Source organism: Felis catus, chromosome C2 (genome assembly GCF_018350175.1).
Source record: "Felis catus isolate Fca126 chromosome C2, F.catus_Fca126_mat1.0, whole genome shotgun sequence".
Lineage (NCBI taxonomy): Eukaryota > Metazoa > Chordata > Mammalia > Carnivora > Felidae > Felis > Felis catus.
The window spans coordinates 124,197,547-124,222,207 of NC_058376.1; the positions used below are offsets into that span (position 1 = coordinate 124,197,547).

The 24,661-nt window shown below is 40.2% G+C and overlaps 1 protein-coding gene and 1 non-coding gene across 4 annotated transcripts in view; both read left to right on the forward strand.

Annotated features, from left to right (window-relative positions):
• The first annotated feature begins 10,875 nt into the window (after positions 1 to 10,875).
• Positions 10,876 to 24,661, forward strand: part of PIK3CB (phosphatidylinositol-4,5-bisphosphate 3-kinase catalytic subunit beta) — a 186,066-nt gene continuing 172,280 nt past the window's right edge. Inside the window, exon 1 of one of the 3 annotated variants that reach the window (XM_011286143.4) lies at positions 10,876 to 11,008. The gene's annotated coding sequence lies outside the window, so the exon portion shown is untranslated. Of the gene's footprint in view, positions 11,009 to 11,104; positions 11,237 to 11,275; positions 11,401 to 24,661 lie in introns of those variants that run through there. The other 2 variants (XM_045037520.1, XM_045037521.1) reach the window with 2 other exon arrangements.
• Positions 19,708 to 19,811, forward strand: LOC111556462. The gene has a single exon (XR_002735934.1). It is a non-coding gene; the product is annotated as a small nucleolar RNA U13 (small nucleolar RNA).

The following is a 24,661-nucleotide window of genomic DNA, read 5'->3' on the forward strand; positions in this document are numbered from 1 at the left end:
TCTTCCTCTGCAGCATATGCTGTAGGAATCATGTTGTTTTGCTCAGCCCTGTATCTCCACGACTTATTCCAGGGTCTGGGACTGTTGCTGAGTGAATGAAGAAGTGAATATTCTCAAGGGTCTGGGAACATTTTTTACCCTCCAAAATGTCTGTGTATCATGGATTTGAAAAACACAGCCTTGTATGAAATTCCCTTGGCAGCTGTTAAGGAGATACTTGACAAATACTTGCTGATTTCATCCTGAAAGTTGAGTCTGGATGGAACATCCCTAAGCCCTCTGAGTGTGTAAGTCTTGATCTTGTAAGAGAAACAGTATTTATCTGCCCTTTGACCAATGTGAGGGTGAGAACTAGGGAAGTCATTTCACATTTCACTCTGGTCCCCACCCTTTCAGATTGAGCAATCCAGATTTTTGTTTTCAAGACCCATCCTACACCTGCAAGCTTCCCCATTCATTTGCATAGGTATTTCAAGACTGCTCTAGACCTGTGAGCTCGGCCTGACTTCAGTATCAAAAGCTGGTGTAAAAAACCAAACTACCTACATTTGGAGAGAAAGACTTGTTTAAGAAGCAGCAGAAATTAAAGTAAATCAACTCTTCATTTTATTGTTTGCTTAAGGAAAAAAGTTGTGATGGAGCCCATTTTTTTAGCCAAAATAATGCCCTTTGAAGTTAGGGCTTTGTTTTGTAAATACCCTTGTGAGCTGCCCGAGGAGCTGAAAATAAGCTCCTCAATAAAAATTCAGTGATGAATGAATCAGGGTGAAACTGCAAATAGGCCACTGGCATTGGAGCTTGAGAAATTTCTGCCTCTGATGCCTTCCTAAGAGGCCAGAAAATTCTTGATTCGATGTGTTCAGGTAGCAGATTATTTTTGATGTTAATTTAATTACATTACATTATCTTCGTTATTTACAAACACAGGTTAAATTGGGGTGCCTGGGGGGCTCAGTCAGTTAAGCGCCCGACTTCGGCTCAGGTCATGATCTCACGGTTCGTGGGTTCGAGCCCCGCATCTGTGCTAACAGCTCAGAGCCTGGAGCCTATTTCAGATTCTGTGTCTCCCTCTCTCTCTGCCCCTTCCCCACTCGCGCTCTGTCTCAAAAGTAAATAAACATTAAAAAAAAAAACAAAAAAAAACAGGTTAAATTGGAGTCCCGGGCTTGTCTGAAACAACAAACAGGGCAGCGCCTTTGTTGATAAATAGTTTTCATTCCAGAAGGCAGAGTCACACCCAACCCCCCTGGGAACCGGGGCGACAATCTTTGATCTGGCTAACGCTGCATACCAGCCCTAACTCGTTTTAAAAGTGCCTGATTTATTGTTTTTCAACATTCAACTTCTATTTCTTCAGTGTATGACACCATTCAAGAGTTGCAAGTTAATAGGATTGAAGACTAATTGCACTTAAAATACTGTGTGACCAGACTCCCTCATTTTGCAAAGGTGGTCTCTGAACTCACTTCCTGTCCTTCTAGCGCCCTCAATGCCAAGCTGACTCCCTCACTAGGCTCCACCCCTTCCTCTCGCTTTTTTCCTCTCCTTTCTCAGGGATAGTTGTATCTCTCACTAAATTACCCCCCTTTTATACATTTTCTTTATATATATATATATATATATATATATATATATATATATATATCTTATGTTTTAAATATATATTGTATATATAACTGTTCCTTATGATATTTCCTATGAACTATATATATATGTATATATATACCTACATATATATATGTGATCATGACATCTGAACATGTTAAGAATTTCAACTAGCATAAAGGAGAATAACCATCAAAATTGAGCCTCTAGCTATCTTTCCTCCAGGCTACCCCTGTTAGTTTATGTCCTTCTGATGATAATCTAAGCATAACCAAACACTACCATATTTTACTGTTCTGTTTCTTACATATCTCATTGAATACTGTTTTGGAGACTGGCTCAGATCAGTTCATATAGAAATGCCTCATTCTTTTAAGAGTTGTATAATATCACATAATTCAGCTATAATCTCTGCATGTGTGCATGTCTGAGTGTTTTATTACATTTTCCTTTAAAGCCTTATGTATCTCTTACTTTGCGTTCCAGGAAAATGTAGTGTCCGGTGCCCCTTGAGTAACCTCTGCACCTCATCTGCCTCTCCCTTTCTATCCTCTTCCTCCCATGGTTGGTAGTCCTGGTCTGTGTACGGTTTCAACCTTTTTGTGCTGGTCTTGGAAGGCAGTTGAAGAAGACAAGAGGAGAGAGAGAGAGGCAGCATTCCCACAGCTGAAGGCAGGGCAGGATGTTTAAAGCTTTGTTGGTTCTCTGATAAGTGAGACCAGCATCCAGGACTCCTCCTTTAGAATTTAGGAATGATAACCACTTGCTCTATGACTTTGTACAAGTTTTATTGCCTGTAAGGGCTTTAATTTATCTCTGGGTAAGATGAGTAGGCTGTATAATGTGATTTCTAAGTCTCCAGGCTCCAAGTCTAAAATTTTAAGAAAATACTTTCTAATAATCCGCTGGTGTGAGTGTTAAGAGTATATTCCCTTTTGAGGCAGCTAGGTGGTTCAGTTGGTTAAGCATCCAGCTTCAGGTCATGACCTCACAGTTCATGAGTTGGAGCCCCACATTGGGCTCTCTGCTGTCAGCATGGAGCCTGCTTCAAATCCTCTCCCCCTCTTTCTCTGCCCCTCTCTTGCTAATTCTCTCTCTCAAAATCAATAAATAAACTTAAGAAAAAAGAGTATATCCCCTTTTCATTTATTTTGGGAGAGAGAGGGGGGCAGAAAGAGAGAGAGAGAGAAAGAGAGAGAGAATCCCAAGCAGGCTCTGCAGTCAGCACAGAGCTCAATGCAGGGCTCAAATTCATCAACAGTGACATCATGATCTGAGCAGAAATAAACAGTTGGATGCTCAACTGACTGAGTCACACAGGCACCCCTAGATATTTATAATTTTGAAGGATATTGACCAATTACCATCTTAAGGGATATACTCTTTTTAAAAAAAAAAAAATTTTAAGGGATATACTCTTGGGCCGTTTGGGTGGCTTAGTTAAGCAACTGACTCTTGGTTTCATCTCAGATCATGATCTCACAGTTCGTGGGATTGAGCCCACATCGGGCTCTGCACTGACAGCATGGAGCCTGCCTGGGATTCTCTGCCTCTCTCTCTCTCTCTCTCTCTCTCTCTCTCTGAAATAAATAAACAAACATTAAAAAAATTTACAGATATCTATGCCTGTTGATCTAGTGATTTTATTTTTAGGCACTTATTCTTCAGGTACACTTGCATACGCACAAAGTAATATAAATTCAAAGTTGTTCATTATAGCATTGTTTGTATAGGAAAAGATTGGAAACAGTCTATCCATTAACGAGTGACTGGATGATTATAGTATATCCTTACAATGGAACACTATATAGTAAAAAAAAAAAGAATGCAGATACAATGAAATACTATTTAGCAATGAGAATGAACAAAGTACTGTTACATTCAGTAGAGTATAAATATCAAAACAATGTAGGGGAAAGGTAGAGCAAAAGAAGCTAAACATAAAAAAAACACCAGGGGGTCCTGGCTGGCTCAGTTGGTGAAGCATGACACTCTTGATCTTGGGTTTGCAAGTTAGAGCCCCATATCAGGTACAGAGAATACTTAAAAAATAAAAAAAGTCCTGAGGTGCCTGGGTGGCTCAGTCAGTTAAGCATCCAAATCTCGATTTTGGCTCAGGTCATGATCTCATGGTTTATGAGTTTGAGCCCACATTGAGCTCTCTGCTGTCAGCACAGAGCCCCCTTTGGATCTTCTGTCCCCCTCTCTCTTTGCCTCTCCCCAGCTTGCATGCACATGCTCTCTCTCAAAAATAAATTTAAAAAATTACAAGAAATAAATAAATAACATTAAAAAAAACTTTAAGAAAGCAGATTAAAATACACATCCATGAGCAAAAGGAAGAAAGAAAGAAAGAAAGAAAGAAAGAAAGAAAGAAAGAAAGAAAGAAAGAAAGAAAGAAAGAGGCGCCTGGGTGGCTCAGTCGGTTGAGCGGCCGACTTCTGCTCGGGTCATGATCTCGCAGTCTGTGAGTTCCAGCCCCGCGTTGGGCTCTGTGCTGACAGCTCGGAGCCTGGAGCCTGTTTTGGATTCTGTGTCTCCCTCTCTCTGACCCTCCCCCATTCATGCTCTGTCTCTCTCTGTCTCAAAAATAAATAAACGTTAAAAAAAAATTTTTTTTTAAGAAAGAAAGAAAGAAAGAAAGAAAGGAAGGAAGAAAGAAAGAAAGAAGCAGGCTCTGCACTGTGATTGCAGAGTCCAATTTGGGGCTCGAACTCAGGAGCCATGACATGGTGACCTGAGCTGAAGTCTGACATTTAACTGACTCAGCCACCCAGGCACCCCTAATGAATCTATTTAATTAAACGTTCAAAACCACTAACATCACCAACAGTGAAAGTTCAAAAACAGAAAAAGGAAATGTTCAGCGTTAGAAGCTGGGATAATAGTTGTCTCTGGGGACAGGGCAGTGAGTAGAAGGGGTTCAGAGAAGTGGGTTTTAAGATATTCTTCACGGGGTGCCTGGATGACTCTGTGGATAGAGCATATAACTCTTGATCTTGGGGTTATAAGTTTGAGCCCCTCCCAAACTGGGTGTAGAGATTACTTCAAAAAATTAAAAAAAAAAAAAAAAAAGATGTTCCTCATGTTCTCTTTATTGATTTGGAAACTAGTTACACAGGTGTGTTCAGTTTGTGAAAATTTACAATTCTACACATCCATAAAAGTTTAAAAAGAATACAGTTATTGTATATGCTCTGATATAAGACAACCTGATATATATTACATGAAAAAAGCAAGTATGAATCAAATACTTCCATTTGTGTAAAAAAAAATAAATAAAAGGAGGGAAATAGGGGTGTCTGGGTGGCTCAGTCAGTTAATTGTCTGACTTTTTTTTAAGATTATTTATTTCTTTTCTTTTTTTTATTAATAATTTATCTTTTAATTTACATCCAAGTTAGTTAGCATATGGTGCAACAAATGATTTCTGGAGTAGATTCCTTAATGCCCTTTGCCCATTTAGCCCATCCCCCCTCCCACAACCCCTCCAGTAACCCTCTGTTCTCCATATTTAAGAGTCTCTTATGTTTTGTCCCCCTCCTTGTGTTTATATTATTTTTGCTTCCCTTATCTTATGTTCATCTGTTTTGTATCTTTTTTTTTTTTAACATTTATTTATTATTGAGAGACAGACACAGAGCGTGAGCAGGGGAGGGGTAGAGAGAGAAGGAGACACAGAATCTGAAGCAGGCTCCAGGCTCTGAGCTGTCAGCACAGAGCCCAACGCAAGACTCGAGCTCACAAACTGCGAGATCATAACCTGAGCCAAAGTCGGTCGCCCAACCAACTAAACCACCCAGGCGCCCCTGTTTTGTCTCTTAAAGTCTTCATATGAGTGAAGTCATATGATATTTGTCTTTCTCTGACTGACTAATTTCGCTTAGCATAATCCCCTCCAGTTCCATCCACGTACTTGCAAATGGCAAGATTTCATTATTTTTGATTGCCGAGTAGTATTCCATCTTGTATATATACCACATCTTCTTTATCCATTGATCCATCGATGGACATTTGGGCTCTTTCCATACTTTGGCTATTGTTGATAGTGCTGCTATAAACATTGGGGTGCATGTGCCCTTTCGAAACAGCATACCTGTACCCCTTGGATAAATACCTAGTAGTGCAATTGCTGGGTCTTAGGGTAGTTCTATTTTTAATTTTTTGAGAAACCTCCATGCTGTTTTCCAGAGTGGCTGCACCAGTTTGGATTCCCACCAGCAGTGCAAAAGAGAACCTCTTTCTCTGCATCCTCACCAACATCTGTTGTTGCCTGAGTTGTTAATGTTAGCCATTCTGAGTGTCTGACTGTTGGTTTTGGTCCAGGTCATAATTGCAGTTCATGGGTTCTAGCCCCAAGTCCGGGCTCCATGCTGACAGTGTGGAGCTTGTTTGGGATTCTCTCTCTCCTTCTCTCTCTGCCCCTCCCCTGCTCTTTCTCTCTCAATAAATAAACTTAAAAAAAGTAGGGAACTATATCTGTACTTGCTTATATGTGCATACAATACCTCTGAAGGATGCTCAAGAAACTGACAACATTGGTTTTGTGAAGAGAGTTTCATAGCTGAGAGAATTTTACTGCCGTTAGGTTGTACATTTTGAATTTCAAATCATGTGAATATATTACTTATACAATGAAAAGAAAACACTCAAATTCTAAAACACTCATAAAAAAGTTCTGTGATCTTAGGAAATACTCAGAAGTACTTGGAAAGAAAGAAAATAGGGGGAATAAAACCACCAAAAGATTATATATTGAAGGTATAACACAGAAATCAGTGATGGGAAAGTGGGGGACATGGAGAACACTTGAGTCTTCTAAAATTGGACAGGGGTGCTAGGGTAGCTCAGTTGGTTAAGCACCTAATCTTGGCTCAGGTCATGATCTTGCGGTTTGTGGGTTCCAGCCCCAAGTCCCGCTCTGTGCTGACAGCTCAGAGCCTAGAGCTTGCTTCAGATTCTGTGTCTCCCTCTCTCTCTGCTCCTCCTCCACTCCTGCTCTGTGTTTGTCTCTCAAAAACGAATAAAAATGTTTAAAAAATTAAAAAAATAATAAAATTGGACAGATAGAACCTTCTCTTTATGTTCACAACTTTACTTATTTATTTTTAGAGTTTATTTACCTGTTTTGGGCCATCTGGGTGGCTCAGTTGGTTAAGCATCCCACTTCAGCTCAGGTCATGATCTCACAGTTCGTGGGTTCAAGCCCTGCATGGGGCTCTGTGCTGACAGCTCAGAGCCTGGAGCCTGCTTCACATTCTGTGTCTCCCTCTCTCTCTGCCCCTCCCCTTCTTGTTCTCTGTCTCTCTCTTAAAAAAGTAAACAAACATTTAACAAATTTACGAAAATGTAAAAAAAAATTAAAAAAAAATAAAAGGGGGGCCGTCTGGGTGGCTCAGTCGGTTGAGCATCTGACTTCAACTCAGGTCATGATCTCACAGTCTGTGGGTTCAAGCCCCGCATCAGGCTCTGTGCTAACAGCCCAGAGCCTGGAGCCTGCTGATCCTGTGTCTCCTTCTCTCTCTGCCTCTTCCCCATCTCACTTTGTCTCACTCTGTCTCTCAAAAATAAATAAATGTAAAAAAAAAAAAATTAAAAAAAATTTATGAAAAGTTTATTTATCTTTTTTAGTAATTCTACACCCAGTGTGGGGCTTGAACTCACACCCAAGATCAAGAGTCTCATGCTCTTCTGACTGAAACAGCCAGGCACGCCTGTGTTTACAACTTTAACTACGATTTAAGAACTAGTCACAAATTGTTTTTTCTTTTAAAACTGTGTTTACTAGAGGTGCCTGGCTGGTTCAATTAGTACAGCATGTGACTCTTGACCTTGGGGTCATGAGTTCATGTCCCACGTTTGGCATAGAGCTTACTTAAAAAAATAAAGTAAAACTATTTATTGGATTAAAAGAATAAGTTAATGCATACACTGGTTATAACAAGGAAGACAATTTGGGACACCTGGGTGGCTCAGTTGGTTGAGCAACTGATTCTTGGTTTTGGCTCAGGTCATGATCTTGAAGTTCATGAATTCCAGCCCTGCGTGGGGCTCTGTATTGACAGTGCAGAGTCTGCTTGGGATTGTCTCTTTCTCCCTGTTTCTCTGACCTCCCCTGCTTGTGCATGCACTCTCTCTCTCTCTCTCTCAAAATAATTAAATCAAGTTTAAAAAAATGAGTAAGATAATTCAAAGATCTACACATATTAAAAAAGATAACTCCCTCCCACCCAAGTCTTCCTCTTTCAGTCCTCTGAGGCATCCAATGTGATCAGCCTACTGTAATTCCTTCCACCCCTTTCTCTATATTCATATAAACATATATAAATGGTCAACAATAAACTAAAAGGATCATACCACTCTTTATCACTCTATAATTTGCATTTTTGACTTTAATAATATATCTGGACATCCCTCTGGGTCAATACAAATAGTTCTAACTCATTTTAATCATCGAATAATATTCCATAGTATGGAGGCAGGGCAACTGATTCATGGATCCCATTATCTATGGACGATCAGCTTGTTCCCAGTTTGTTTGTGTTTGTTTCACACCACAAACAATATGATAAGCATCTGTCTTAGGTTCCTGTGGTTACTTTAACAAATTATCACAAACTAGGGGACTTAAAACAGAAAGTTATTCTCTCATAATTCCTAAGTCTACAGGCTGAAATAAAGGAATTGGCAGGGTTGTTTCCTTCTAGACACTCGGAAGGAGAATTTGTTCTATGCCCCTCTTCCAGCTTCTGGTAGCTGCCAGTGATCCTTGGCGTTCTTTGGCTTGTAGATGCATCATTCCCATCTCTGCCTCGTTGTTTTTTTTTTTTTTTTTTTTTTTTTTTTTTTTTTTTTTTGTCCCTGCCTCATCGTTCACATCACCTTTGTCTCTGTGTCTCTGTATCTCAAATCTCCTTCGGCCTTTCCCTTACAAGGACGCTTGTCATTGGATATAGGGCCAGTCCTAATTCTAACATGATCTCATTTCAAGATCCTTAACTTAATTACATGTGTAAAGATCCTTTTTCCAAATAAGGCTATGTTCACAGGTTTTGGGTGGACATATCTGTAGAAGGGTCAACATTCAACCCACTGCAGCATTGTTGTGTATATCCTTATGGATATTTTCTTTAGCTTTTCCACAGGCCAGAGTTAATGTATTTTTTGGTCGGTTGGCAAGTGTGTGTATTTTAAAGGCTAATAAATATTCCCAGGTTACTTCTAGAAAGTTTGCAGCTATTATACTTCTATCAGAGGTGTACCAGGGCTCCTTTCCCCAGGTATCATTGATTGCTTTTGTTAATGTTTGCCAGTCTAATGAGGGAAAATGGATTATTGTTTTAATGTTTTTCCATAACTATTAGTGAAATAAGCGTCTTTTTAATGGACCACTAGGATTTTCTCTTCCATTAATTGCCTGCTTGTATACCTTGCCTATATTTTTATAAAATTGATCCAGCTGGGTTTAAAAAAAATCCATTTATAGGGGCATGTGGCTGGCTCATTTGGTAGAGTATGTGACTGCTGCTTTCTGGGTTGTGAGTTCAAGCCCCATCTTGGGCAGGAGAGCTTACTTAAAAAAAATCCATTTTTAGAAACTCTTACATTTCTGATACATAGAGATATGTATGTTAGAGATACAATGTGTTTCCCATTTTTTTAAAAGTTATTGTTTTAAGTTTATTTATTTTGAAAGCAAGGGCGGGGGGTGGGGTGCAGAGTGAGAGAGAAGGAGAGAGAGAATCCCAAACAGCCTCTGTACTGTCAGCAAAGAGCTGGATGCAGGGCTCAACATAACAAACTGTGAGATCATGACCTGAGCTGAAACCAAGAGATAGACATTTAACCAACTGAGCCATCAAGGTGCCCCTGTCTGCCATACATTTTGTTGTTTTATTCCATTTTTCTTTGTCTTGTCATTGTGATGTCATGCAAAACTTTCACAATACTTATGTAGACAATTTTTTTCTTTAATGATTCTGGGCTTCCTGTCTGGCTTAAAATTTCCCCCTGACGAAATAAATGTCATATCACTATTCTTTAAAAAATTCCCTCTAAGTGTTTGTTTCACATACATATACATATATATGTAAAATATTTATTTAAGGAATCTCTACCCCCAAAGAGGGGCTCTAACTCATGACCCCCAGATCAAGAGTTGCATGCTCTTCCAGCTGAACCAGCCAGGCGCCCCTGTTTTGTATATTTTTATATCTTTAATTCTTCTGGAATTTATTTTTGAATGTGGTATGGTTCTAGCTTTGATGTATTATAAATATTCAATTAAACTAGGACAATTTATCAAACTACTGTTTTACCACTGGCCTGTTTGCCATCTTTGCTTTATAGTAGGTTCTACTTCTAGATTCCATCCTCGGTTACTCAAATATTTGCTTGAGCTATTATAGCAGCGAAAGTTAAAATAACTCTACAATATAGTAGCTTTACAATAAGTTAAGATTTTAGCTTTTCAGTAAGTGAAATTGAAGTGTGTCTCTAAGAAAGTCTATAAAATTTCCTGGTAGAGGTCCAAAGATAACAGGAGATAAGGTATGCAAAGGGGGCTGTGTAAACTATAAGGCACTGCATACAAATGTTAGCTGTTACTGTCGCAAAAATGAACACACAGAAAAATAATCTTGGGCTTGGAAGGCTGTACTTCTGCTTTTATGACCATTAATATAGCAGGACTTGAAGAACCAGCTGTGAAGCAGCCAATCTAGCAACTCCATCTCCAGAAGTGGAGTGACAGAAGAAGGGGGAAAAGCGATGGGCTGCGCCCAGTCAACGAGGAGTCAGTTCAAAGTTCCAGAACGGAATTCGGGAGAGGGACTGGGAAGCGAAGGCCAACAAGGAAATCTAGAACAGAGGGGTGTCTCGGGAGGGGGCTACGAAAGACGGAGCAGGTGGCGGTTCTCTGCTGAAGGCGGCCTGTTGGAGATCCCCAATCCCACTGTCTTCCAGAAGCCACAAAGAGGAGCCGAAACGGCGAGCAGTAGCGTCCCGGGAGGGCAGGGAGCCCGAGAGAACTAGGCGGCAGCACCGCCTCTCCCTCTGCCCTGCCGGGCCAGTCCCGCAGGTCTGGCGGCGGCCGCTGCGGGGCCGGGGATTGGTCCGAGCAGCGCGCGGGGCGGGGCGAAGGTTGCTGGAAGGCCTGCCGGGGAGGTGGGCGCGCGCGCGGGCACGGCGGCGGCGCGCGCGTGCTCCGTCGGTCGGTGCGGCGGCGGCGGCGGCAGAGCGGGCCATGGCTGTGGGTGGCGAGCCAGTGTAACGCCGCGCGGGGCAGGCGGGAGGCGACCGGGAGAGGCAGGGATGGGGGTGCCTCAGCGGGACGGTCGCGGTGGCCTGGGCTGCTGACCGCGTAACCGGAGCTAGGAGTCTGCGGCGGCGGAACACCGGGCAGGTGAGAGCGGCGGCGCGGGACCCGGATGCGGCGCAGCCGAGTGGCGGCGCGGTCGCGGCGGCGGGTGAGGTGCCCCCGCGCGGGCGGGCGGCGCGCTCTAGCCCGCCACAGCCTGCGGCGCCGGCGAGTTGTGTGCCCGCGGCGCGCTTCCTGCCGTCGCGGAGGACACCCGCCCGCCGGCCTGCGGGGGCGCTTCGCTCGACTGCGGCCCTCCCGGGGCTCTCTTAGGTGAGCGGCGCTTCCTGGCCACTGGGCGGCCGAGACGCGACCGGTAGCCCCCGGCCGCTGGCGCTTTTGGTGGCGTTCCTGAAGGGCCCTCTCTGGAGAGGCGGCGCCCTCGCCCTGTCTCTCCTCCGCCTTTGCGGACGTCCCCGCGGCTTCTCCACCCTCAGGTGCCTTTTTGTGTAGAAGTGCATTTTAGGGGCGGGGATCCTGGGCTGTTGGGGTACGGTCGTGTTTTCAAATTCCACCGCCTCCACTGACCAGCCCTGGGACCTTGGGCCCAAGTGTCCCGATTTGTTAATGGGAATATTAATACGTACTTCACAGGGTTGTTTTGAGGATAGGACCGGATGATGTGCATGACCGATCAGCCAGAGCTCGGTAAGTGGTAAGCTATTAGGAGCAACCCTGGTGCAGCATCTTTTCTCGTTAGCCATTGCTGATTCCAGGCTGCGGGTGTACGTTTGGGGGCACATTTATTTACAGACTGGTCTGGTGTTGCAGTAACCTCCACTGAAATTGCCTAATATTGGAGACTGTTCTCTTACAGTGGCCAAAATAGAATCGTCTGTTTCCCATACTAGAATCTTGTAGTCTCTTTCTTGCTAAGGCTTACTTGGGCTACCTGTCTCAGGTGCTGAGTGGCAATTGTTGAAATAAGACCGAAAGAATTTTAGGATTCGCTTAGGATGGAAAATGGTGGGACACACAAACTGGAAGTGCTTTGCAGTTTAAATAATCTTAAGTCACACTTAACTGTCACTTGTTACAGAGTATAAACACACGAGGAATATGGAAACAGACTCATTTTTCTGCGTTGCTACATCCGAAGGGAGTGACAAGTGCTTTTGTAAACATCATTGTGGGTAGTGTTAGTGTCTGGTGAAGTCATCATAATTAAATTAGATGAGTACTTACTTTGAAGCACTGAGTGAATGTTTGGAAATGTGATTCCTAATAAAATCATCTCCGAGTCAGTATTCTCAGCAGTTCATTAATCATTTGGGGATTTTTATGCAACGCTGTAAGGTTTTTATGGTAAAAGCAGAACTGTTTTAGTCATGATAATGTAGCATAAGACAGTGGTCAGGATAAAGATCTTAGTTTCAGAAGGCAAGTGTAGAAACAAGTAATAATCATAAGCTTTAAAAATGAAAATTGTATTCACTAAAGCAAAAATGACTAACAACAAAAAAACTTTGTTTTACACCCCCTGATTCATACTCTGATGAGGATCTTTGACCTTCAGGGTGTTTTTTAGAAGTGTAGAAAATTGAGTTGTCTTTTAATTTATTGCCATTTTGCACCTCTTGACTGTGTTTTCTACTTTGTAAAGAGACTCATCCACAGAGACTTTGATTCATCGTATTTTTGAATGTGAACAAAATACACAGAAAAAAAATTAAAATTAGACCTTGTAATCTAAGATACGTTCTTCCTAAATTGTGATTTTTCCTCTTGTCTCACTTTAGATTGGTGAACCCGACAGTAGAAGCACTACTGTGCTAGCTGCTGAAAAGGCTAGGGGTCAGAAGTCCCATCTTGCTTCGTTCTAGGCCTGGACTTGGGTCCCTAATAGCTGGGGCTTTGGGGATGTCACTCAGTCTTTTTGGTTTTGCCTTAGTCTTTTTATTTATAGAGTTTGAGTGGGTGTGTGTCACAAGGTTTGGGAGGGTGGTGATGGACTAGTGAATCACATTATATAGAAGAACCTTCCAGGATACTGCACTTTTATGGTTTCCTTCTCTTCACTCCCTTTCTCTCCTTTTGTTGATTTTTCCTTCTCCCTGAATTCAAAACATCCTAATGCCTTAGCGCTTCCAAGCCATTCCCTCAACTTAAAAAAAAAAAAACTTTTTTTAAAGTAAGATCTGTGCCCAATGCAGGGTTTGAACTCACAACCCCAAGATCAGGAGTCACATGCTCTGCTGCCTAAGCCAGCCCAGTGCCCCTATCCCCTCTACTTTTTTCTTTTCTTAAAAAAATTTTTTTTGAGTGTAGTTAACACACGGTGTTACATTAATTTCAGGTGTACCACATAGTGATTCAACAAGTGTATACATTACATAATGCTGTGCTCACCACAAGTGTGGCTACCATCTGTTGCCATACAATACTATTACAATATCACTATGTTCCCTCTACTGTTTTTCTACCTGTACTCTCTCCAGGTGATCTCATCATGTCCACTGTCCATGTGCTGTTGACGTTCAGATTTTTTTTTTTAATATTTTTAAACGTTTATTCATTTTTTGACAGAGCATGAGAGGGGAAGGGGCAGAGAGAGGGAGACACAGAATCTGAAGCAGGCTCTAGGCTCTGAGCTCTCAGCACAGAGCCCGACACGGGGCTCGAACTCACAGACTGAGATATCATGACCTGAGCTGAAGTCGGATGCTCAACCGACTGAGCCACCCAGGCGCCCCTCCCCCCCCCCCTTTTTTTTTTAAATATTTTTAAACGTTTATTCATTTTTGACAGACAGAGCATGAGAGGGGAAGGGACGTTCAGATTTTTTAAAAGGTTTATTTATTTTGAGACAGCGAGCAAGAGTGTGGTGAGGGGAGTGGGAGAGACAGAATCCCAAGCAGGCTCTGTGCTATCAGAGCAGAGCCTGATGTGGGGTTCGATCTCACAAACTGTGAGATCGTGATCTGAGCTGAAATCAAGAGTTGGACTCTCAACTGACTAGCCACCCAGGTGCCCGACGCTCAGATTTTTATCTTCAGTCCTGAACTTTAGATTTCTTTTACTGCCTTTGTGATATCTTCACTCCATTTGCCTTTAGGCATCCAAAACTGAACGTGTTCAGAGTGGAGCTCTTGATTTGTTTCTCAGCCTTTTCCTTCCTCAGCACCCCTCTGCCCTCCTCCTCCACCCCCGTTAAGTGAAAAATCTGGTGGTCATTCTTAATTCATCCCTTTGCCTCACTGCGGCTCCATTCCCCACATAATCAGTCCTTCAGCAAACCCTGTCAATTTTACCTCCAAAATACGTTTCAGGTATATTTACTTCTTTGTTTTTATTGCCACCAACCCATTTCTTCTTGGGCAGTAGCTTCTTACCTGGTCTCTTGCCTCTGGTCTTGCTTTCCTGTTTCAAATAGTGATCAGAGTGATCTTTACTCACTTTCCTGCTTCACTGGCTTATTACACTAAGAAGTAAATCCATACTCTTTACTTGCATTTTCTGCTATTATCTTGCTTATTTACTTATTTATTTGTTATGGATTTTTTCCCCTTCGGCATACTCTAAACTCTCTGAGAGCCAGGATCTTGTCTGTCTTCTATATTGGTATTCTTGGTAACCAGAACAGTGCCTAAAACATTTAATTAATGTTGAATGAATGAATGTGTGAATGAAATAAGTCAGTCTTTTGATTATAAGTTCAACATGTGTTGAACAAACTTATTCTTTTTGGTCCCAGATTTGTGCAAATGAGGAAGTAATCAGAGGGTCTAGAGGTATTCTGTTAGGCATCCTTATTCCTCAGTCTTGGTTAAGGGGTGCTGTACCTCCTGAAGAGGCTAGACATTAAGCCACTAATAACAACAAATGTGATTTTTATTCATTGTGTACTGGTTCATTAGTATTTTTGTAAATAAGGAACCAAACAGGTTTTCCAGGCTTGTGTTGTTCTTTTGAGACATTGAATTTTGGTCTTGACTGGAGGGGATTGGTTCTAGAATGTGGTACTTTCATTTAGTATTGCATACCAAATCCGATAGGGTAGCAGTTGGAATGTTTGCAGAGAGCAGGTGTGTTTATTTCAATTACACTATTTAAAAAAAACAAAAACAGGGGCGCCTGGGTGGGTGGCGCAGTCGGTTGAGTGTCCGACTTCAGCCAGGTCACGATCTCGCGGTCCGTGGGTTCGAGCCCCGCATCAGGCTCTGGGCTGATGGCTCAGAGCCTGGAGCCTGTTTCCGATTCTGTGTCTCCCTCTCTCTCTGCCCCTCCCCCGTTCATGCTCTGTCTCTCTCTGTCCCAAAAATAAATAAATGTTGAAAAAAAAAATTAAAAAAAAAAAACAACAAAAACAAAAACGGAGACCCCTGCTCCTCTGTGTGTGTGTGTGTGTGTGTGTGTGTGTGTGTGTGTGTGTGTGTGTGTATCCATCCTCTCAACCATTTGATTTGGAATTATCATGTCTTGGGGATAAATTCTTACCATTTGGTTTCTTTCTTTCTTTTTTTTCAGGATTTTATTTTTGAAGCATGGGATTCTGTCTCTCCCTCTCTCTCTGCCTTTCCCCCACTTGAACTCTCTTATTCAAAAGAAATAAAATATTAAAAAAAGAGTGTATAATTCCATTGTCAAAGTAGAAATAGAGAAAAAATATGTTGGAGGAGAAAAGCTTAGATTAGAAGAATAATGCTGACTTAACATTTAGTGAAAGAGAAGAAGAAAAGGAAGATAGGTGAGAATATCATCAGTTTTTTTGGCTGGCGTGAGACAACTTCCCTTATCACTCCTCTTACCTCTCACTGTCCTCCCCAGATTTTGTCACCTGGATTTTTTTCCCCTCTCCTCACTCTCCATTCCCTGATTGGTATGGGCTCTTTTTCTAAGGAGTACTTGTGAGCCTTCAGTAGTTTAATGTCTGCTGTAATGCTTTGTGAGAGGAAACTATCCTTTTCTTGAAGAGGCCTTTCTTCTCCTAGTCAAGGTCTGTCTGCCTACATTTTCTAGCCATTGGGTCCAGCTTTCTCTTTAGACTGGCTCCAAACTGGTGCACTTCCTTTTTAAGTTGTTGTTCTACCATAGATTCCATAGTAGCCTTTATGTTATCTCCAAGTTAAATAGTTCTGAGTCACAAGCTTCTAGTTGAGAGACAGAAAAATGAAAGGGATTAGATGTGTGGTTGGGTGTGTATAGTGTGTTTGTTCTAGTTGCTCTGATAATGCAGATTGTGTCTCTAATTTAGACCTTTCTTTTTCAATAGGCTTGTTTATTATTATTCATTAAATAAAAACTTTTTATATAAATTTCATATAAATATATAATTTTTGTATAATATATGATGTACAGTAAATATATAATACACTTTTAGATAAATATTTTTAAATATTAAAATTAATTATTATTATATTATCCACAATCAGCATGGAGGCAGACATGGGGCTGGATCCCAGGACCCTAGGATCATGACCTGAGCCAAAATCAAGAGTCGGACACTCAACTGACTGAGCCACTCAGGTGCCCCTATTTTTTTAGATGACCAAAGAGATTTTGATAAAAAGACATTTCTAAAAGAGGATGACACTGAATTTAAAAAATTTTATATACAGTAAAACTCTAATTTTTAAAATTAATTGAAAATGTTTTCAGTACAGTTAATGTACAGTGTATTAGTTTTAGGTGTACGGTGTAAATGATTCAACAATTGTATTCATTACTCAGTGCTCATTGTGATAAGTATAATCTTTATTGCCTATCACCTAATTTCACCCATCTCCCACCCACCGTTCCTCTGGCGACCATCAGTTTGTTCTCTGTAGTTAAGTCTGTTTCTTTGGTTTGTCAAAGCTTAATTTTTTTCATATACAGTCCTGAGGGTTTTTTTTTTTTATTATTAAATGTTTATTTATTTATTTTGAGGGAGAGAGAGTATGAGCCAGGGAGGAGCAGGGAGAGAGGGAGAGAGAGAATCCCAAGCAGGCTGCATGTTGTCAGCGCAGAGGTTAACATGGGGTTCAAATCTCACAAACCCTGAAATCGTGACCTGAGCCAAAATCAAGAGTCAGATGCTTAACTGACTTAGCCACTCAGGCGGTCCCCTCCTGAGTTGTAACACATGCATAGATTTTTGTAATTATAGCCACCACTAACAGTATACAGAACAATTCCAACACCTCAAAGAATTCCCTTGTGTTACTCCTTTGTAGTCCCCTCCCTTCTCATTCTGAGCACTTGGATTCATTTTATTTATTTATAAAAATATTTATTCATTTTTGAGAGAGAGCGAGACAGAGGGTGAGTTGGGGAGAGGCAGAAAGAGAGGGAAACACAGAATTCGAAGTAGGCTCTGAAGCAGGCTCCAGGCTCTGAGCTGTCAGCATGAAGCCTGACCCAGGTCTCAAACCCATGAACCATGAGATCATGACCTGAGCCGAAGTCAGATGCTTAACTGAGCCACCCAGGCGCCCTTATTTGTGTTTTAAAGAGAAAATTTTTCATGGCTAGAATATGTTAGAACTAGAATGAGTGGATAACTGATCACCCTAATTGTTGGTTTTCTTTTGGAAATATAAATGAGATAATTCCAGTCTTCAACATGCAATAAACTAATTATCCTTGTAGATGAAGGAATGTTTATAAAGGCTTTAAATTAAAAAATTACTGTATAACTTCTGAAAACTGTCAAGTGAGGTGAATCCCATAATGTCAGCTTATATAAAGGACCATCTAAGAGAATTTGGAGGCTAAGTCTGTGATAATAATGGATTCATCTCTCTGGTAAATCTAGACTTCCCATTTACTGCTCTTGCAGGGTTAGCTAGAGATTAATTTTGCCAAGGATTATGTTATGAAGTCTCAGTTTTTCTTCCTAACTTCTCTCTAGCATTGCCTCTTTCTGCTAGCCTGTTTTTTCCTAGCACTTAAAGTTGTTTTTAGCCATTCAACTTTCCTAGGGATTGAAGGGAGGATATGCTATCCGTATAACTATGGTGTGTTGCAAATGTAGCTTTCATTTATCTTATATATATTAGTTTCAACCTAAAGCAGTTAATAATGCAGAAACTTCATCATTTCCTTACAAAATTCACAAATCCTTACCCTGAATCCTGGCTTCAGGATCTGTTTTCCCCCACCTCTTCGCCAAGGATGCATACCTCCTCATTTCCTGCAGTATTTAAAGCAGTTCGCTTGAGGTTATTATCATTGCCCTTTTAACTGGGTGTATTTACTGCTGGACCATCCCCTCTGTTGTGGTATTGCTAGAGCCAGGTCTGCAACTCACAGTCCTCTGGTGCAAGCTAGGAAGAACTGACATGCTTGTTCCTGACTCTAGCCTGTCCTCCCCTGGTGCTGGAATCACTTGGGAGACCACCAGGCAAATGCTTACTTGTCTTCAGGGGAAATGCGATCCTGATTATCCATGCCTTCAGGAGAAGGATTATGTGGATTAAAAGAAATCCATGAGTAATCCAGAAGTTTTATTTAAACTGCAGTTTAACCACATTCCTGACGATAGTTTTTCCTTGCATTTCTAATAACTGTAATATTTACTAATTTCGTATCTATCTCCTACCATATAGAAGTATTGGCAATTGTGAAGTAGGGAAAGGATGGGAGAGGTCAAAGGAATTAGATAATGAACAGGCTTTGCCCTACATAATTTGGTGTTGACTGGGTGGTTTAACCACAGTGCTTACTAGACCTCGAAGACCTGAATTCCATGAATTCCTTACCTGCTGAGCCGCTGGAAGAAATTTGAGGTGACTGTCAACAAAAGGGCAAACTCCATTTTGAGACATTTGCTCCTTACTAGTTTAAATGATTGAGCTTTCATGATTTAAGTAATGAGTACTTCAGACCATCAGAATTATAAGTTTAATGCAATTTGAAGTTTTCTTTAATGTTTATTTAAAAATTTAACTTTTCAACAATTTTCAGAGGAATTAAACTGAAAAACTGCAGTTTGAAATAGAGATTGTCTCTCTCTCTCTCTTTTTTTTTTTTTTGGAGTTTATTTTGAGAGAGAGAGAGAGCTCGGGCAAGAGCAGGGGAGGGGCAGAGAGAGAGGGAGAAAGAGAATTCCAAGCAGGCTCCCCACACTGAGTGCGGAGCCTGATACAGGGCTTAGAGTCAACAAACCATGAGATCATGACCTGAGCCGAAACTAAGAGTGGGATGCTTAACGGACTGAGCCATCCAGGTGCCCTGAGATGCTCAGTTTTTGTAGCCAGACCACTTACTACTACCTCTGACAAGTTACTTACACAGTAATTTCTATTAAAAAAATTTTTTTTAAACATTTATTTATTTTTGAGACAGAGAGAGACAGAGCATGAACGGGGGAGGGTCAGAGAGAGGGAGACACAGAATCTGAAACAGGCTCCAGTCTCTGAGCTGTCAGCACAGAGCCCGACGCGGGGCTCGAACTCATGGAGTGCGAGATCATGACCTGAGGTGAAGTCGGTCACTTAACCAACTGAGCCACCCGGGCGCCCCTAATTTCTATTAAACCGTTGAAATATGGTCAGTTAAAATTGTGTATTTTTTTTTTTTTTTTTTGGTGCAAAAATGTGATATTAAAGCATGAGGACAGGGCCCATGGGCAGATAATAGCTGCCTAAAATTTTATACTCTTGAACTACCAATTTAGTGTAGGTCTTGTATTTATATACTAATAAAAGCAGTGTTTATAAATCATTACAAATTGCTGCTGTTATGTTATCTGAACAAAAATTATAATTTGTTAGCTAAAACTTACCTCTCCAGTTGTATATTTTAAAAAAGTTAGGTTTCTGATCCTCTTGTAGTTCATAAGCGTGATGATTGGGTGTTCATGTTGTTGTGTGATATGTGCCTCCCTTAAACCTTGTTACGACCTTGGCACATTGCCCGTCTGACATAGGGAAAAAAAAAAAAGGTTCCATATTTATCAGCTAGATACATATATATATATATATATGTGTGTGTGTGTGTGTGTATATGTGTGTGTGTGTGTGTGTGTGTGTGTGTGTGTATATATATATATATTATTCCCCTTAATTGAGATTCATTATGGGTAGTTTTTTGGGGGGAGGGGTGTCCTGGGGGACAACCATCTGGGATTCTCTTAATATGTTTATTTTTTGCTAGAGAGCCTAAGGAAACATCCATAGGAGTAGATAGATGATAGTTAGTTTTGACAAGGTGGTGATCAATTGAAATTATTTTGGGTTTTTTTTTTTTTTTTTTTTTTTGGTGGTTAGGAAACTTTCACATTTTCATTGAAAATCATTGGTTGTCTTAAGTCTTAGTATACTTTACCCACCATTTCATTATTAATATTTTTCCTAAGTAATTGGTACTGTTCTGGGTTTTAGGTCCTGATTCTACCTACAAGAAATGTCTACTGTGTGTGTGTGTATGGTAGCTATGTATGCCATATCAACCAGCAGCAATGATTTCATCCTTAACTTGTGAAGAATTTATGATTTCTTTAATTCTGTATATTGTCACCTATTTCCTTTCTTTTTCTCTTTCTTTTCTTTTTTTCTCCTCTTTTCTTTCTTTCTTTCTTTTTTTTTAAAGTAATCTCAAGCTCAACGTGAGGCTCGATTTACAACCTGGAAATCATGTGTCACATGCTTCACCAATTGCTCCAGCCAGGTGCCCCTCCTTTTATTTTATATCATTTTTTTTTGTCATTTAAAGTTGTGGCTGTCAATATAGCCCATTAGAAAAACCGCTCTTTTGCCTCTGAAGGAAGGTTGGCCCAAAGAATGGAAAGAAACTTCTATTTGAATATGTTCAAGTATGTAATACCTTTTGTACCATATGAAATTCAGAAAATAAGGGGAGAAGAAAAAAAAAAGAACTTGCTCTTTGTGCTTACTATATGGGATTAGACTATAATAGTAGTTAACATTTATTGGATGCTTACTTACATGCCGTGTTATGCTTAGTGGCCTTCCTAGATTTTATCTTCATAAACTTGTAATGAAGGTAGTGATGATATCCTTGCTTAAGAGATAAGGAAACTGAAGCTTTGGGGGATGTTAACATGCCAAGCATCACATAGTTGAGGAAAAGTCAGGTTTCAAACTCAGATCTGACTCTAGAATTTACGTGTATTTTTTTTCTTTCGTTCGTTCGTTCGTTCGTTCGTTCGTTCGTTCCTCCTTTCTTTCCTCCTTTCTTTCTTTCTTTTTAAGATTTTATTTTTAAGTACTCTCTACACCCAACATGAAGCTTGAACTTACAACCCTGAGCAAGAGTGTTTTGCTCCACCGGCTGAGCCAGCCAGGTGCCCCTAGAATTTATATTTTTAACTGATTGCATCATACAGTTCTTTATTTTTTAGGTCCTTCAGAGGAAGGTTAAAAGATACTATATAAGTTTAAAGTGTTGTGTTTTGTTTAGTATAATAATCACCACCTTCATCTTACACTACCTGTGTAGTATTTGGAAACAGGATGCAATTTTCTGTTCATTGAACCTTTAACCTTTTTTTTTTAATTGAAGTATTAGTTTCAGGTGTGTGTGTGTGTGTGTGTGTGTGTGTGTGTGTGTGTGTGTGTGTGTGTATTCAACAATTTAATACATTACTCATTGCTCACCATGATAAGTATAGTCTCCATCTGTCACCAAGCAATGTTATTACAGTATTATTGATTGTATTCCATATGCTGCATTTTTCACCTCCTTGATTTATAACTAGAAGTTTGTGTCTTTTAATCCATTTATTTTACTTATCCCCCCACTCACCTCTCAACCATTAACTTTATTTTTCTAACTATTCTTAAGTAACTTGATATAGATATAGCCTAGTTTTACTGTACGAGTTATGCGTTAAAAAATTGGGGCTCCTGGATAGCTCAGTTGGTTAAGCGTCAGACTCTTGATTTCAGCTCAGGTCATGATTGAGCCCTGTGTTGGACTCCCCAGCTGGCAGTGCAGAATCTGCCTAGGATTCTCTCCCTGTTTCTCTGCTCCTCTCCTATTCTTGCTCTCTTGTTTATCTCTCTGAAAATAAATAAATAAACGTTAAAAAAAATAAATTATTTGATGTAGTATGCCTTTGTTTTGAATGTGTAAAAAGCTTTGCTTTTGCCTTGGCTTTATAGTTAGAAAGTATGTGGTTTTAGGGGTGCTTAGATGGCTCATTCGGTTGAGCATTGACTCTTGGTTTTGGCTCAGGTCTTGATCCCAAGGTTGTGGGATCCAGCCCTGCATTGTGCTCTGTGCTGAGCATAGAGCCTGTGTAAGATATTCTCTCTCTCTCTTTTGCCCTCTCCCCGACTTTTCCCCCTCCTCATGATCTCTTTCTTTCTCTTAAAAAAAAAGAAGAGAAAAAAAGAAACCTGTGGTTTTATGCTTTGTTATATATATGTAGCTAACAAAAATGCTTAATGTATGATCTGGTATTATTAGATGTTCTAGTAAGCGGGTGTAGATCATCTTTACAGAATTTTCAAATACGAAAACTCTGAAGTATTTTTTCCTCTCCTGCCTAGGTAATTTGTTGGGTGCTATATTGAAACATCTTGCTAAACTTGATCCTAAAGTGTTGGGAATAGAGGAAGGTAGACATAAATTTACTTTTGTTTCATGAATTTACTTTTGAATAAATGAACCAATAGATTACAGTTATTAATCCTTTAATTAAAAAAATGAATAGATAAGCATTACATTTGTGCTGTTTGGCCTCCCTCCTCCCCCACATTCACATGAGAAAAGAATGTGAGCATGAACATTATATCTATCATTAATAGTATTCAGACACATAGAAGGGGATGCTCAGTTTGTGAGTTGGAGTCCCTCTTGTTGGCATGGAGCCCACTTTGGATGCTCTGTCCCCCACCTCTCCCTCCCCCACTCAGTTGCGTGTTCTGTCTCAAAAAGGAGTAAACATTTATTAAAAAAAGTTTAAAATTCTGTCACATGGTTGTAATGCAACTTAATAACAAAAGTATTCAACAAAAGCTTAATTAGATAAGATTAAACTTACTTTGCTGTTATGAATAACCTTATAGTGAACATCTTTGAACTGAATCTTTGGATACAATCATTATTTCTTAGGTATGACACATGAAGACTTGGAATTGCGTTTGAATATCACATTTCCTCTTTTTATTTATTTTTTATTTTTTTAATTTCCTTTTTTTAAATTATATAAATTGCAGAGGTTGGAATTATATAGGGAAAGGGAAACTAATGTATATTGCATCGTGAATGGTAGATAGTCCTAATCTACACAGTGTGCATAGCTCTTTAGCGATCTGCACAGAAGTATTCTAAAACCAATCATTTTCCTTTCATCTATTTCTGTACTCAGTGGACTTGTTCGGTTTTTATTCGGTGTCTCAGCCATTAGGTGTATATGAAAAAGTTCTTTACTTTTTTCTATATAAGCATTTTATCTGTTCTCATTTAATTTTGCTATTTATTTTTTTAAAGATGTCATTTTTTTAAAATTTTTTTTTCAACGTTTATTTATTTTTGGGACAGAGAGAGACAGAGCATGAACGGGCGAGGGGCAGAGAGAGAGGGAGACACAGAATCGGAAACAGGCTCCAGGCTCTGAGCCATCAGCCCAGAGCCTGACGCGGGGCTTGAACTCACAGACCGTGAGATCGTGACCTGGCTGAAGTCGGACACTTAACCGACTGCGCCACCCAGGCGCCCCTAAAGATGTCATTTTTTAATGTAATCTCTACACTCAGTGTGGGGCTTGAACTCATGACCCCTAGATCAAGTGTTGCATGCTCTTCCAACTGAGCCAGCCAGGTCCCCCTCTAAATTTATTTAATTTTAATTGAAGTACAGTTGGACATATTAGTTTCGTGTGTACAACATAGTAATTCAACAATTATATACATTATGAAATGCTCACCAAGATAAGTGTAGTTACCGTATAACACTGTACAGAGTTATTACAATATTAATTTTAACTCCAGTGTGGTTATCATACAGTATCGTACTAGCTCCAGGTATAGAGCTATTACAGTATTAATGACTGTATTCCCTATGCTGTGCTTTTCATCCTGTGACTTTTTTTTTTTTTTATAACTGGAGGTTTGTATCAACTTCCTTAACCTATTTTGCCAATCCCCTTTACCTATCTCACCTATCCCCCAACCTCTACCCTCTGGCAATCCCTAGTTCTGTGTATTTATGAGGAGTCTGTTGCTCTTTCTTTTGTTGTTGTTTTGTTTTTTAGACTTCACATATAAATGAAACCATACGGTATTTGTCTTCCTCTGACTTATTTCACTTAACATAACAACCTCTAGGTCAATCCACATTGTCATGAATGGCAAAATTTCATTCTTTTTAATGGTTGAGTAATCTTCCATTTTGTATATATACTATATCTTTATCCATTCATCTATATCAGTGGGCATTTAGGTTGCTTCCATACCTTTGCTATTATAAATAATGCTGTAGTAAACATGGGGTGCATATAGCAGTTTTGTTTTCTTTGGGTAAATACTCAGAAGTGGAATTACTGGATTGTATGGTATTTCTATTTTTAGTCTTTGGAGGACCCTCCATGGTGTTTTCTGCAGTGGCTGTACTAATTTACATTCCCACTGACAGTGCACGAGGGTTCCCTTTTCTTCACATCCTTACCAACACTTACTATTTTTTATGTTTTTGATACTAGCCATTCTGATTAGTGAGATTGTGGTTTTGATTTGCATTTCCAGATGATTAGTGATGTTGAGCATCTTTTCACAATGTCTTTTGGCTGTCTGTATGTCTTTGGAAGCA